We start from the raw sequence: 12,929 nt of genomic DNA, 5'->3' as shown, positions 1-12,929 counted from the left end.
ACTCGTTGCTCAACTGGTATTAACGGCAAATGACCAGACACTTAAAGCGAAACTTCATCTTTGGAATGGACATGGGTTCTACAAGGTTTACGAAATTTTTACGAACAGGTCACCCAACTTTTGAAAGTTTACGGCCCGGTAGTGTGTGAGAGCGGGGCTGGCACCCTAGACACTCCCAGATATATTCCATCAGGTTCAGATCAGGCGAATTTGCTATTCAACGTTGTTGTAACTTCACTGTCATACATCTCATCGTCGTTGTCAAACACATGAAATATGAGAAGAGATACAATAATGATTACGTAGTTAGAGTCCACACAACGTCTTCCATTACTACTTCCGTGGAATCCCAGGTGAATGTCCGCAATAGCGTAATACTGCGCACACCATCATGCGTCTGTGAGAGACGCTGCTAGTTTCGAGTAATAGTCTGTCTGGCTGACGGTGTACTCAAACACGATTACCGACCGCGTGCAGTGCTTGCTTTGTGACGGTAAGCACCAGTACTCTGCACCGGTACCTCCGACGAAATTTTGAGACGTGGTGGCGCAGAACTTTATTTCTTACCCGTACAAATTTTGTATTCGACCTTTTAAAATGCGCAGAAAAACGTTAACACAAGTTCATGGTACTGGATCATAGTTCCTTTCTTTTTTGTGCAAGGTGTGACAAGAAATGTGACTTCTCCCACCAAGTGACACGTTTTCACTAATCCAAGGTTCAGTTTCCATGATCCTGTGCCTACCGCAGTCGCGATCGAAGATACCGTTAGTACAACGTGGGTAGACGTAGGGCTTGTTCGGTGCAGAGTCGCATGTTCAACAATTTTCCCAGAACGGCGAGCTCAGAAACACTTATGCCGGAACCACCACTGTACGCTGTCGTCAGGTTGCCGCAGATTGCCGCCCATCCAGCTTTGCAGACCGATTGAGCCTCCAACGTGCACTTAACGGTGGTAAGTCTAGGACCACAACATGTCGCCTTCGCGTGGTTACACGGCCTTTCAACAGCTTGACAAAGATGATCATGAGAGTAAAACCCGAATAGCCTATCAGCTTCGTTGTTTCCGACATTCTCGTTCCCAAGCGCCGACCCATAACAATCTACCCTTTTTCAAAGGATACGTGGTGTACTGGAGCCGGCACAGTAGCTCAGAGTGTTTCCTCACAGGGCTGGCCGCTGTCTGTAATAATAATAATAATAATAATAATAATAATAATAATAATAAAAACTAACGGATCGACGATGGACTTGAACGATTGTCACGTGGCGGCCGCCCCTACCTAATGCAACAAAAGTAGTTAACAAAATGAAGGGAAAAGGGAGGCACGTCTCTGATAAGTAATCAAAACGTCCTCAGTCCCGCGTTTGACCACTGCCACTGCTGAAATTTTGAAGAAAAAAATTGTCAACAAAGGCTGTCGAAGACTTCTTGCATAATAAGTCTCCAGTAGGATTCCAACGGCTCGTCAAAGAGGGTGGAACAGCGGTCTGAGGTTCTAGGCTTCTCTAGCCCTTGTGGAAGGAAACTGGCCTTAAAAGGTGGAAGAAACAGCAATGACCAACGGCATGAGGATTTAGAAGGCAATGGAAACCAATAAATTCAACACACATGTATGCACAGGACTTTGACCTGTAATTGAAAAACGTGCCGTGATGGTCTCTGCATTGGAAAAATATTCCGGACTAGTCCACCATTCGAAACACAAAAAGAGGACTGCCAAAAGGAAGGTGACCCTAAGAATTTGGTAGAATAATCAACGAAAGAAAATCATTTTACGAGACCGGTGTGGTTTACTCTCATCAGAGACAGCAAACCATTGCTTTCAACAGTAATTCAGGTATCCTTTCCGACGTCGCAAGCAGAGGACGAAGGAATCGGGAAAGTATATGAAGCTACTATACGGCTAATGCAGAACGTAAAGGTAGATGAAAAATGAATAATCGTGGGGGATTGGAATGTGGTTATAGGCGAAAGAGCAGTTGGAAGGGTTAACGCATATCGAGGGCTTCGTAATAGGAATGAAGAAATGAGAATCGCTAATTGAGTTCTGCAATTAATTTCAGCTATTATTGGCAGATGTTCTGTACAAGAATCACAAAAGGAGGAGGTGCGCGTCGGAAAGGGCATAATATAAGGGAAGATTTCAGGCAGAGATTCCGAAATCAGAAATTGGACTGTAAGGCGTACACAGGAGCAGATCTAACCGCAGATTACAGTTTAGTAGTGATGACCGGTATGCTGAACTTAAGAGACTACTGCAGAAGAATCAATCTTCAAATAACTAATATACGTATATACAAAGGTATGAAGAGATACACCGGAATTTCTTTGCGGCTGTAGGCACTGAGATAAGGAATTTTAAGGTTGCAGTTTAGCTGAAGATTAATTGACGTATCAAAACACGGAAAGTTTGAAAGTAAACCTTATCAATAAGGAAGATATACTCGAAGATACCATTGGTCACTAAAGAGAGGCCCGCATCTCGTGGTCGTGCGGTAGCGTTCTCGCTTCCCACGCCCGGGTTCCCGGGTTCGATTCCCGGCGGGGTCAGGGATTTTCTCTGCCTCGTGATGGCTGGGTGTTGTGTGCTGTCCTTAGGTTAGTTAGGTTTAAGTAGTTCTAAGTTCTAGGGGACTTATGACCACAGCAGTTGAGTCCCATAGTGCTCAGAGCCATTTGAAACATTTGAACTAAAGAGAGATTTCAGTTAGGAAATTTACACTCTGCAGCGGATTGTGCGCTGAATGAAACATACTGCTAAATAAAAACTGTGTGCTGAGACGAGACTCTACCTCGGGACAACTTAGTTTTTGACAGGAAAGTGCTATGCCGACTCAGCTTATTAATAAGCATGGATCAATAATCAAGATGGCTGCATGAACAGGAATAATGGATCTGAAATTGGCAGTGGCCTAGCTAGCCTGCTATCCAACATTTACGTAAATCATATAGAAACGTAGTTTTCCAATGCCAATATGGCAATAAAATCATATTTTATAAGGGCTGTGTGGATGACAGACTTATCTTATTTGATAGAACTGTAGAAGAAATAGTTCAGTTTGCAGAAGAGCTTAACAAACACACCCAAAATAAATTTTGCTTTTGAACATGAATCTGATGATAATACAAATTACGTGTATCTAAAAATCAGTAAATACAACGATATACTTAAATTTAAAATATATAGAAAAGCCATTACATCAGATGTCGCAGTCAACAGCTCATAACGTCACCCTGAGCAACACCAAATGGCATATTGGAGGGCATTCCTCAACAGAGTAAAAAAAAATAATACATTTCAACACTTACGAAAAACTGCGAGAACTAATGTCAAACAAACTAATAGCCCACAGTCATGGTTACAGCTCTAGCATCATCATTAAATTTCAAAATATTATTAAACTCAAACACAATATGGAACATAGCTCTAAGAACGAATCAGACAGCATAATATCACAATAAGCTCCTTAAAACTCTGTGACGTATGGCTCCATACTATTCATTGGTAAAGTGTCACATAATATTGTAAAATTATTCCAAGCCAAAATATCAAAACTACTTAGCCGAGAATGAGATTTTCACTCTGGAGCGGAGTGTACGCTGATATGAAACTTCCTGGCAGATTAAAACTGTGTGCCGGGCCGACACTCGAACACAGTACCTTTGCTTTTCGCGGGCAAGTGCTCTACCAACTGAGCTACCCAAGAACACTCACGACCCGTCCTCACAGCTTCACATCTGACAGTACCTCGTCTCCTACCTTCCAAACTTTACAGAAGCTCTCCTGCGAACCTTACAGAACTAGAACGCCTGAAAGAAAGGAAATGGCGGAGACATGGCATAGCCTCAGGCTGGGGGATGTTTCCAAAATGGGATTTTCACTCTGCAGCGGAGTGTACGCTGATATGAAACTTCCTGGCAGATTAAAACTGTTCGACGGACCGAGACTCGAACTCGGGACATTTGCCTTTGGCGGACAAGTACTCTACCAACTGAGCTACCAAAGCACCACTCACGCCCCGTCCGCACCGCTTCACTTCTGCCACTACCTCGTCTCCTACCTTCCAAACTTTACAGAAGCTCTCCTGCGAAACTTGCGGATTTAGCACTCCAGAAAGAAAGGATATGGCGGAGACATGGCATAGTCACAGCCTGGGGGATGTTTCCAGATTGAGATTTTTACTCTGCAGCGGAGTGTACGCTGATATGATACTTCGTGGCAGATTAAAACCGTGTGCCGGACTGAGATTCGAACTCGGAACATTTGCCTTTCGTGGGCAAGTACTCTACCAACTTTGCTACCCAAGCACCACTCACCCCCCGTCTTCACAGCTTCACTTCTGCCAGTACCACGTCTCCCACCTTCCAAACTTTACAAAATATCTCCTGTGAACCTTTCAGGACTAGCACGCCTGAAAGAAAGGATAAGGCAGAGACATGGGTTAGCCACAGGCGGAGGGATGTTTGCAGAATGAGATTATCACTCTGCAGCGGAGTGTACGCTGATATGAAACATCCTGGCAGATTAAAACTGTATGCCGTACCGAGACTCGAACTCGGGAATTTTGCCTTTCCCGGGCATGTAATCTATCAACTGAGCTACCCAAGCATCACTGTCGCCCCGTCCTCAAAGCTTCACTTCTGACAGTACCTCGTGTCCTACCTTCCAAACCTCACAGAAACTCTCCTGCGAACCTTGCACTACTAGCACACCAGAAAGGACGGATATGGCTTAGACATAGCATAGCCACAGTCTGGGGGATGTTTCCAGATTGAGATTTTTACTCTGCAGCAGAGTGTACGCTGATATGAAACTTCATGGCAGATGAAAACTGTGTGCCGGACCGAGATTCGAACTGGGAACCTTTGCCTTTCGCGGGCAAGTGCTCTACCAACTGAGCTACCCAGCACCACTCACGCCCCGTCCTCAGAATTTCACATCTGCCAGTACCTCTTCTCCTACCTTCCAAACTTTACAGAAACTCTCCTGCAAACTTTGAAGGACTAGCACTCCAGAAAGAAAGGATATGGTGGAGACATTGCTTTGCCACAGCCTGGTGGATGTTTCCAAAATGAGATTTTTACTCTGCAACGGAGTTTACGCTGATATAAAACGTCATGGCAGATTAAAACCGTTTGCCGGACCGAGAGTCGAACTCAGGACCTTTGCCTTTCACCAGCAAGTGCTCTACCAACTGAGCTACCCAAGCACCACCCCCCGTCCTCACAGCTTCACTTCTGACAGTACGACGTCTCCTATCTTCAAAATTTTACAGAACCTCTCCTGCGAACCTTGCAGAACTAGCTCTCCAGAAAGAAAGGATATGGCTTAGCCATTGCTTAGTCACAGCCTGGGAGATGTTTGCAGAACGAGATTTTCACCCTGCAGCGGAATGTACGCAGATATGAAACATTATGGCAGATTAAATCTTCATGCAGGACCGAGACTCGAACTCGGGAACTTTGCCTTTCGCAGGCAAGTGCTCTACCAACTGAGCTACACAAGCTCCACTCACCCCCCGTCATCACAGTTTCACTTCTGCCAGTACCTCGACTCCTACCTTCCAAACTTTACAGAGGATACCCTGCGAACCTTGCAGAACTAGCATGAATGAAAGAAAGAATATGGTGGAGACATGGCGTAGGCACAGGCTGGGTAATGCTTCCAGAACGAGATTTTCACTCTGAAGCGGCGTGTACGCTGATATGAAACATCCTGGCAGATTAAAACTGTATGCCGTACCGAGACTCGAACTCGGGAAATTTGCCTTTCCCGGGCATGTCCTCTACCAACTGAGGTACCCAAGCAACATTCACACCCCTTCCTAACAGGTTCACTTCCGCCAGTATCTCGTCTCCTACCTTCCAAACTTTACAGGAACTCTCCAGCGAACCTTGCAGAACTAGTACTCCTGAAAGAAAGGTTATGGCGGAGACATGGCATAGCCACAGGCTGGGGGATGTTTCGAGAATGAGATATTTACTCTGCAGCGGAGTGTACTTTGATATGAAACTTCATGGCAGGTGAAAACCGTGTTTCAGACCGAGACTCTAGATCGGGACCTTTGCCTTTCGCGGGCAAGTGCTCTACCAACTGAGCTACCCAAGCACCACTCACGCCCCGTCCTCACAGCTTCACTTCTGCCAGTCCCTCGTCTCCTACATTCCAAACCGTACAGAATCTCTCCGGCGTGCCTTGCAGAACTAGCACTCTTGAAGTAAAGGTTATGGCGGAGACGTGGCTTAGCCACAGCCTGGGGGATGTTTCCTGATTGAGATTTCTACTATGCAGCGGAGTGTACGCTGATATGAAACTTCATGGCAGATTAAAACCGTGTGCCGGACCGTGACTCGAACGCGGGACCTTTGCATTTCTCGGGCTAGTGCTCTACCAAATTAGCTACCCAAGCAAAACACTCGCCCCGTACTCACAGCTTCGCTTCTGACAGTACCTCGTCTCCTACCTTCCAAACTTTACAGAAGCTCACCTGCGAACCTTGCAGAACTAGCACTCCAGAAAGAATGGATATGGCTTAGACATGGCATAGTCACAGCCTGGGGGATGTTAAATGATTGAGATTTTCACTCTGCAGCGTAGTGTACGCTGATATGAAACTTCATGGCAGATTAAATCTTCATGCCGGACCGAGACTCGAACTCGGGACCTTTGCCTTTCGCAGACAAGTGCTCTACCTACTGAGCTACAAAAGTAATACTCTCGCCCCGTCCTCACAGCTTCATTCTCACTGTACCTCGTCTCCTAACTTCCCAACTTAACAGAAGCTCTCCAGCGAACCTTGCAGAACTAGCACTCCAGAAAGAAATGATCTGGCGGAGACATGGCATAGCCACAGCCTGGGGGATGTTCCCAGAATGAGATTTTCACTCTGCAGCGTAGTGTACGCTGATATGAAACTTCATGGCAGATTAAAACCGTTTGCCGGACCGAGACTCGAAATCGGATCCTTTGCCTTTCCCGGCCAAGTGCTCTACCAAATGAGCTACTCAAGCTCCACTCACCCCCCGTCATCAGAGCTTCACTTCTGCCAGTACCTCGACTCCTACCTCCCAAACTTTACAGAGGACATCCTACGAACCTTGCAGAACTAGCACGCCTGAGAGAAAGAATATGGTGGAGACATGGTATAGGCACAGGGTGGGTAATGCTTCCACAATGAGATTTTCACTCTGAAGCGCAGTGTACGCTGATATGAAACTTCCTGGCAGATTAAAACTGTATGCCAGACCGAGACTCGAACTCGGGAAATTTGCCTTTCCCGAGCATGTACTCTACCAACTCAGGAACCCAAGCAACACTCACGCCTCTTCCTCACAGCTTCACTTCCACCAGTACCTCGTCTTAAACTTTCCAAACTTTACAGAAACTCTCCTGCGAACCTTGCAGAACTAGCACTCCTGAAGGAAAGGTTATGGCGGAGACATGGCATAGCCACAGCCTGGGGGATGTTTCCAGAAGGAGATATTTACTCTGCTGCGGAGTGTACGCTGATATGAAACTTCATGGCAGATTAAAACCGTGTGTCGGACCGAGACACGAACTCGGGACATTTGCCTTTGGCGGGCAAGTACTCTACCAACTGAGCTACCAAAGCACCACTCACGCCCCGTCCTCACCGCTTCACTTCTGCCACTACCTCGTCTCCTACCTTCCAAACTTTACAGAAGCTCGCCTGCGAAACTTGCAGAACTAGCACTCCAGAAAGAAGGGATATGGCGGAGACATGGCTTAGCCACACCCTGGGGGATGTTTCCAAAATGAGATTTCCACTCTGCAGCGGAGTGTACGCTGATATGAAACTTCCTGGCAGATTAAAACTGTGTGCCGGACCGAGACTCGAACTCGGGACCTTTCCCTTTCGCGGGCAAGTGCTGTACCAACTGAGCCACCCAAGCAACACTCTCGCCCCGTCCTCACAGCTTCACTTCTCACAGTACTTCGTCTCATACCTTCCAAACATAACAGAAGCTCTCCTGCGAACCTTGCAGAACTAGCACTCCAGAAAGAAAGGATATGGCGGAGACATGGCATAGCCACAGCCTGGGGATGTTTCCAGAATGAGATTTTTACTCTGCAGCGGAGTGTACGCTGATATGGTACTTCGTGGCAGATTAAAACCGTGTGCCGGACTGCGATTCGAACTCGGGACATTTGCCTTTCGTGGGCAATTACTCTACCAACTTTGCTACCCAAGCACCACTCACCCCCCGTCTTCACAGCTTCACTTCTGCCGGTACCACGTCTTGTACCTTCCAAACTTTACAAAACATCTCCTGCGGACCTTTCAGGACTAGCACGCCTGAAAGAAAGGATATGGCAGAGACATGGGTTAGCCACAGGCGGAGGGATGTTTGCAGAATGAGATTATCACTCTGCAGCGGAGTGTACGCTGATATGAAACATCCTGGCAGATTAAAACTGTATGCCGTACCGAGACTCGAACTCGGGATTTTTGCCTTTCCCGGGCATGTAATCTATCAACTGAGCTACCCAAGCATCACTCTCGCCCCGTCCTCAAAGCTTCACTTCTAACAGTACCTCGTCTCATACCTTCCAAACTTAACAGAAGCTCTCCTGTGAACCTTGCAGAACTAGACTCCAGAAAGAAAGGATCTGGCGGAGACATGGTTTAGCCACACCCTGAGGGATGTTTCCAAAACGAGATTTCCACTCTGCAGCGGAGTGTACGCTGATATAAAACTTCCTGGCAGATTAAAACTGTATGCCAGACCGAGACTCGAACTCGGGAAATTTGCCTTTCCCGAGCATTTACTCTACCAACTCAGGTACCCAAGCAACACTCACGCCTCTTCCTCACAGCTTCACTTCCGCCAGTACCTCATCTCCAACTTTCCAAACTTTACAGAAACTCTCCTGCGCACCTTACAGAACTAGCACTCCTGAAGGAAAGGTTATGGCGGAGACATGGCATAGCCACAGGCTGGGGGATGTTTCCAGAAGGAGATATTTACTCTGCTGCGGAGTGTACGCTGATATGAAACTTCCTGGCAGTTTAAAACCGTGTGTCGGACCGTGACTCGAACTCGGGACCTTTTCCTTTCACATGCAAGAGCTCGACCAACTGAGCTACCCTAGCACCACCCACCCCCCCTACTCACAGCTTCACTTCTGACAGTACAAATCCTCCTACCTTCAAAATTTTACAGAAGCTCTCCTGCGAACCTTGCAGAACTAGCACACCTGAAAGAAAGCATATGGCGGAGACGTGGCATAGCCACAGCCTGGGAGATGTTTCCAGAATGAGATTTTTACTCTGCAGCGTAGTGTACCCTGATATGATACTTCGTGGCAGATTAAAACCGTGTGCAGGACTGAGATTCGAACCCCGTACCTTTGCTTTTCGTGTGCAAGTGCTCTACCAACTTTGTACCCAAGTACCACTCACCCCCCGCCTTCACAGCTTCACTTCTGCCAGTACCACGTCTCATACCTTCCAAACTTTACAAAACATCTCCTGCGAACCTTTCAGGTCTAGCACGCTTGAAAGAAAGGATATGGCAGAGACATGGGTTAGCCACAGGCTGGGGGATGTTTGCAGAATGTGATTTTCACTCTGCAGCGGAGTGTACACTGATATGAAACATCCTGGCAGATTAAAACTGTATCCCGCACCGAGACTCGAACTCGGGAACTTTGCCTTTCCCGGGCATGTAATCTACCAACTGAGCTACCCAAGCATCACTCTCGCCCCGTCCTCAAAGCTTCTATTCTGATAGTACCTCGTCTCCTACCTTCCAAACTTAACAGAAGCTCTCCTGCGACCTTGCAGAACTAGACTCCAGAAAGAAAGGATCTGGCGGAGACATGGCTTAGCCACACCCTGGGGGATGTTTCCAAAATGAGATTTTTACTCTGCAGCGGAGTGTACGCTGATATGAAACTTCCTGTCAGATTAAAACTTCATTCCGGACCGAGACACGAACTCGGGAACTTTGCTTTCCCGGGGATGTAATCTACCAACTGAGCTACCCAAACATCACTCTCACCCCGTCCTCAAAGCTTCACTTCTGACAGTACCTCGTCTCCTACCTTCCAAACTTCACACAAGCTCTCCTGCGAACCTTGCAGAACTAGCACACCAGAAGAGAGGATATGGCTTAGACATGGCATAGCCACAGCCTGGGGGATGTATCCAGAATGAGATTTTTACTCTGCAGCGGAGTGTACGCTGATATGAAACTTCCTGACAGATTAAAACTGTGTGCCGGACCGAGACTCGTACTAGGGATCTTTGCCTTTCACGGGCAAGTGCTCTACCAACTGAGCTACCCTAGCACCGCACACCCGCCGTCCTCACAGATTCACTCCTGCAAGTACGACGTCTCCTACCTTCCAAACTGTACAAAACATCCCCTGCGAACCTTTCAGGACTAGCACGCCAGAAAGAAAGGATATGGCCGAAAAATGGGTTATCCACAGGCTGGGGTATGTTTGCAGAATGAGATTTTCACTCTGAGCGCAGTGTACGCTGATATGAAATATCCTGGCAGATTAAAACTGTATGCCGTACCGAGACTTGAACTCGGGAAATTTGCCTTTCCCGGGCATGTAATCTACCAACTGAGCAACCCAAGCATCACTCTCGCCCCGTCCTCAAAGCTTCACTTCTGACAGTACCTCGTCTCCTACCTTCCAAACATAACAGAAGCTCTCCTGCGAACCTTGCAGAACTACACACCAGAAATAAAGGATCTGGCGGAGACATGGCATAGCAACAGCCTGGGGGACGTTTCCAGAATGCGATTTTTACTCTGCAGCGGAGTGTACATTGATATGAAACTTCCTGGCAGATTAAAACCGTGTGTCGGACCGTGACTCGAACTCGGGACCTTTGCCTTTCACGAGCAAGTGCTCTACCAACTGAGCTACCCAATCACCACACACCCCCCGTCCTCACAGCTTCACTTCTGACAGTACGACTTCTCCTACCTTCAAAATTTTACACAAGCTCTCCTGCGAATCTTGCAGAACTAGCACACCTGAAACAAAGGATATGGCGGTGACATGGCGTAGCCACAGCCTGGGGAATGTTTCCAGAATGAGATTTTTACTCTGCAGCGGAGTGTACGCTGATATGATACTTCGTGGCAGATTAAAACCGTGTGCCGGACTGAGATTCGAACTCGGGACCTTTGCCTTTCGTGGGCAAGTGCTCTACCAACTTTGCTACCCAAGCACCACTCACCCCCCGTCTTCACAGCTTCACTTCTGACAGTACCACGTCTCCTACCTTCCAAACTTTACAAAACATCTCCTGCGAACTTTTCAGGACTAGCACGCCTGAAAGAAAGGATAGGGCCGAGACATGGGTTAGCCACAGGCTGGGGGATGTTTGCAGAATGTGATTTTCACTCTGCAGCGGAGTGTACGCTGATATGAAACATCCTGGCAGATTAAAACTGTATGCCGTACCGAGACTCGAACTCGTCAACTTTTCCTTTCCCGGGCATGTAATCTACCAACTGAGCGACCCAAGCATCACTTTCGCCCCGTCCTCAAAGCTTCACTTCTGACAGTACCTCGTCTCCTACCTTCCAAACTTCACACAAGCTCTCCTGCGAACCTTGCAGAACTAGCACACCAGAAAGAACGGATATGGCTTAGAAATGGCATAGCCACAGCCTGGGGGATGTATCCAGAATGAGATTTTTACTCTGCAGCGGAGTGTACGCTGATACGAAACTTCGTGGCAGATGAAAACTGTGTGCCGGACCGAGATTCGAACTCGGGACGTTTGCCTTTTGCGGGCAAGTTCTCTACCAACCTAGCTTCCCAAGCACCACTCACATCCCGTCCTCACAATTTCCCATCTGCCAGTACCTCTTCTCCTACCTTCCAAACTTTACAGAAACTATCCTGCAAACTTTGCAGGAGTAGCACTCCAGAAAGAAAGGATATGGTGGAGACATTGCCTTGCCAAAGCCTGGGGGATGTTTCCAAAACTAGATTTTTTCTCTGCAGCGGAGTTTACGCTGATATAAAACGTCATGGCAGATTAAAACCGTTTGCCGGACCGAGACTCGAACTCGGGACCTTTGCCTTTCACGAGATAGTGCTCTACCAACCGAGCAACCCAAGCACCACACACCCCCCGTCCTCACAGCTTCACTTCTGACAGTACCACGTCTCCTATCTTCAAAATTTTACAGAAGCTCTCCTGCGAACCTTGCAGAACTAGCACTCCAGAAAGAAAGGATATGGCTTAGACATGGCATAGTCACAGCCTGGGGGTTGTTTGCAGAATGAGATTTTCACCCCGCAGCGGAGTGTACGCTGATATTAAACTTCATGGCAGATTAAAACCGTTTGCCGGACCGAGACTCGAACTCGGGACCTTTGCCTTTCACGAGCAAGTGCTCTACCAACTGAGCTACCCGAGCACCACACACCCCCCGTCCTCACAGCTTCACTTCTGACAGTACGACGTCTCCTATCTTCAAAATTTTACAGAAGCTCTCCTGCGAACTTTGCAGAACTACCACTCCAGAAAGAAAGGATATGGCTTAGACATGGCATAGCCACAGCCTGGGGGATGTTTCCAGAATGAGATTTTTACTCTGCAGCGGAGTGTACGCTGATATGAAACTTCCTGGCCGATTAAAACTGTATGCCGAACCGAGACTGGAACTCGGGAGCTCTGCGTTTCACGGGCACGGTCTCTACCAACTGAGGTACATAAATAACACACACGCCCCGTCCTCACAGCTTCACTTCTGACAGTACGTCGTCTCCTACCTTCCAAACTTTACAGAAGCTCTCCTGCGAACCTTGCAGAACTAGCACTCCTGAAAGAAACGTTATGGCGGAGACATTTCTTATCCACAGCCTGGGGGATGTTTCCAGAATGAGATTTTTACTCTGCAGTGGAGTGTACGCTGATATGAA

General features: G+C 47.5%; 1 non-coding gene across 1 annotated transcript; it reads right to left on the bottom strand.

Moving 5' to 3' along the window:
• Positions 1 to 12,350: 12,350 nt before the first annotated feature.
• Positions 12,351 to 12,425, bottom strand: Trnas-uga (transfer RNA serine (anticodon UGA)). The gene has a single exon. It is a non-coding gene; the product is annotated as a tRNA-Ser (tRNA).
• Positions 12,426 to 12,929: the final 504 nt, after the last annotated feature.

The sequence above is a fragment of the Schistocerca nitens genome, chromosome 4 (assembly GCF_023898315.1).
Source record: "Schistocerca nitens isolate TAMUIC-IGC-003100 chromosome 4, iqSchNite1.1, whole genome shotgun sequence".
Lineage (NCBI taxonomy): Eukaryota > Metazoa > Arthropoda > Insecta > Orthoptera > Acrididae > Schistocerca > Schistocerca nitens.
Note: the sequence above shows the minus strand (reverse complement) of the source record. Positions and strands in the feature narration are given on the sequence as shown.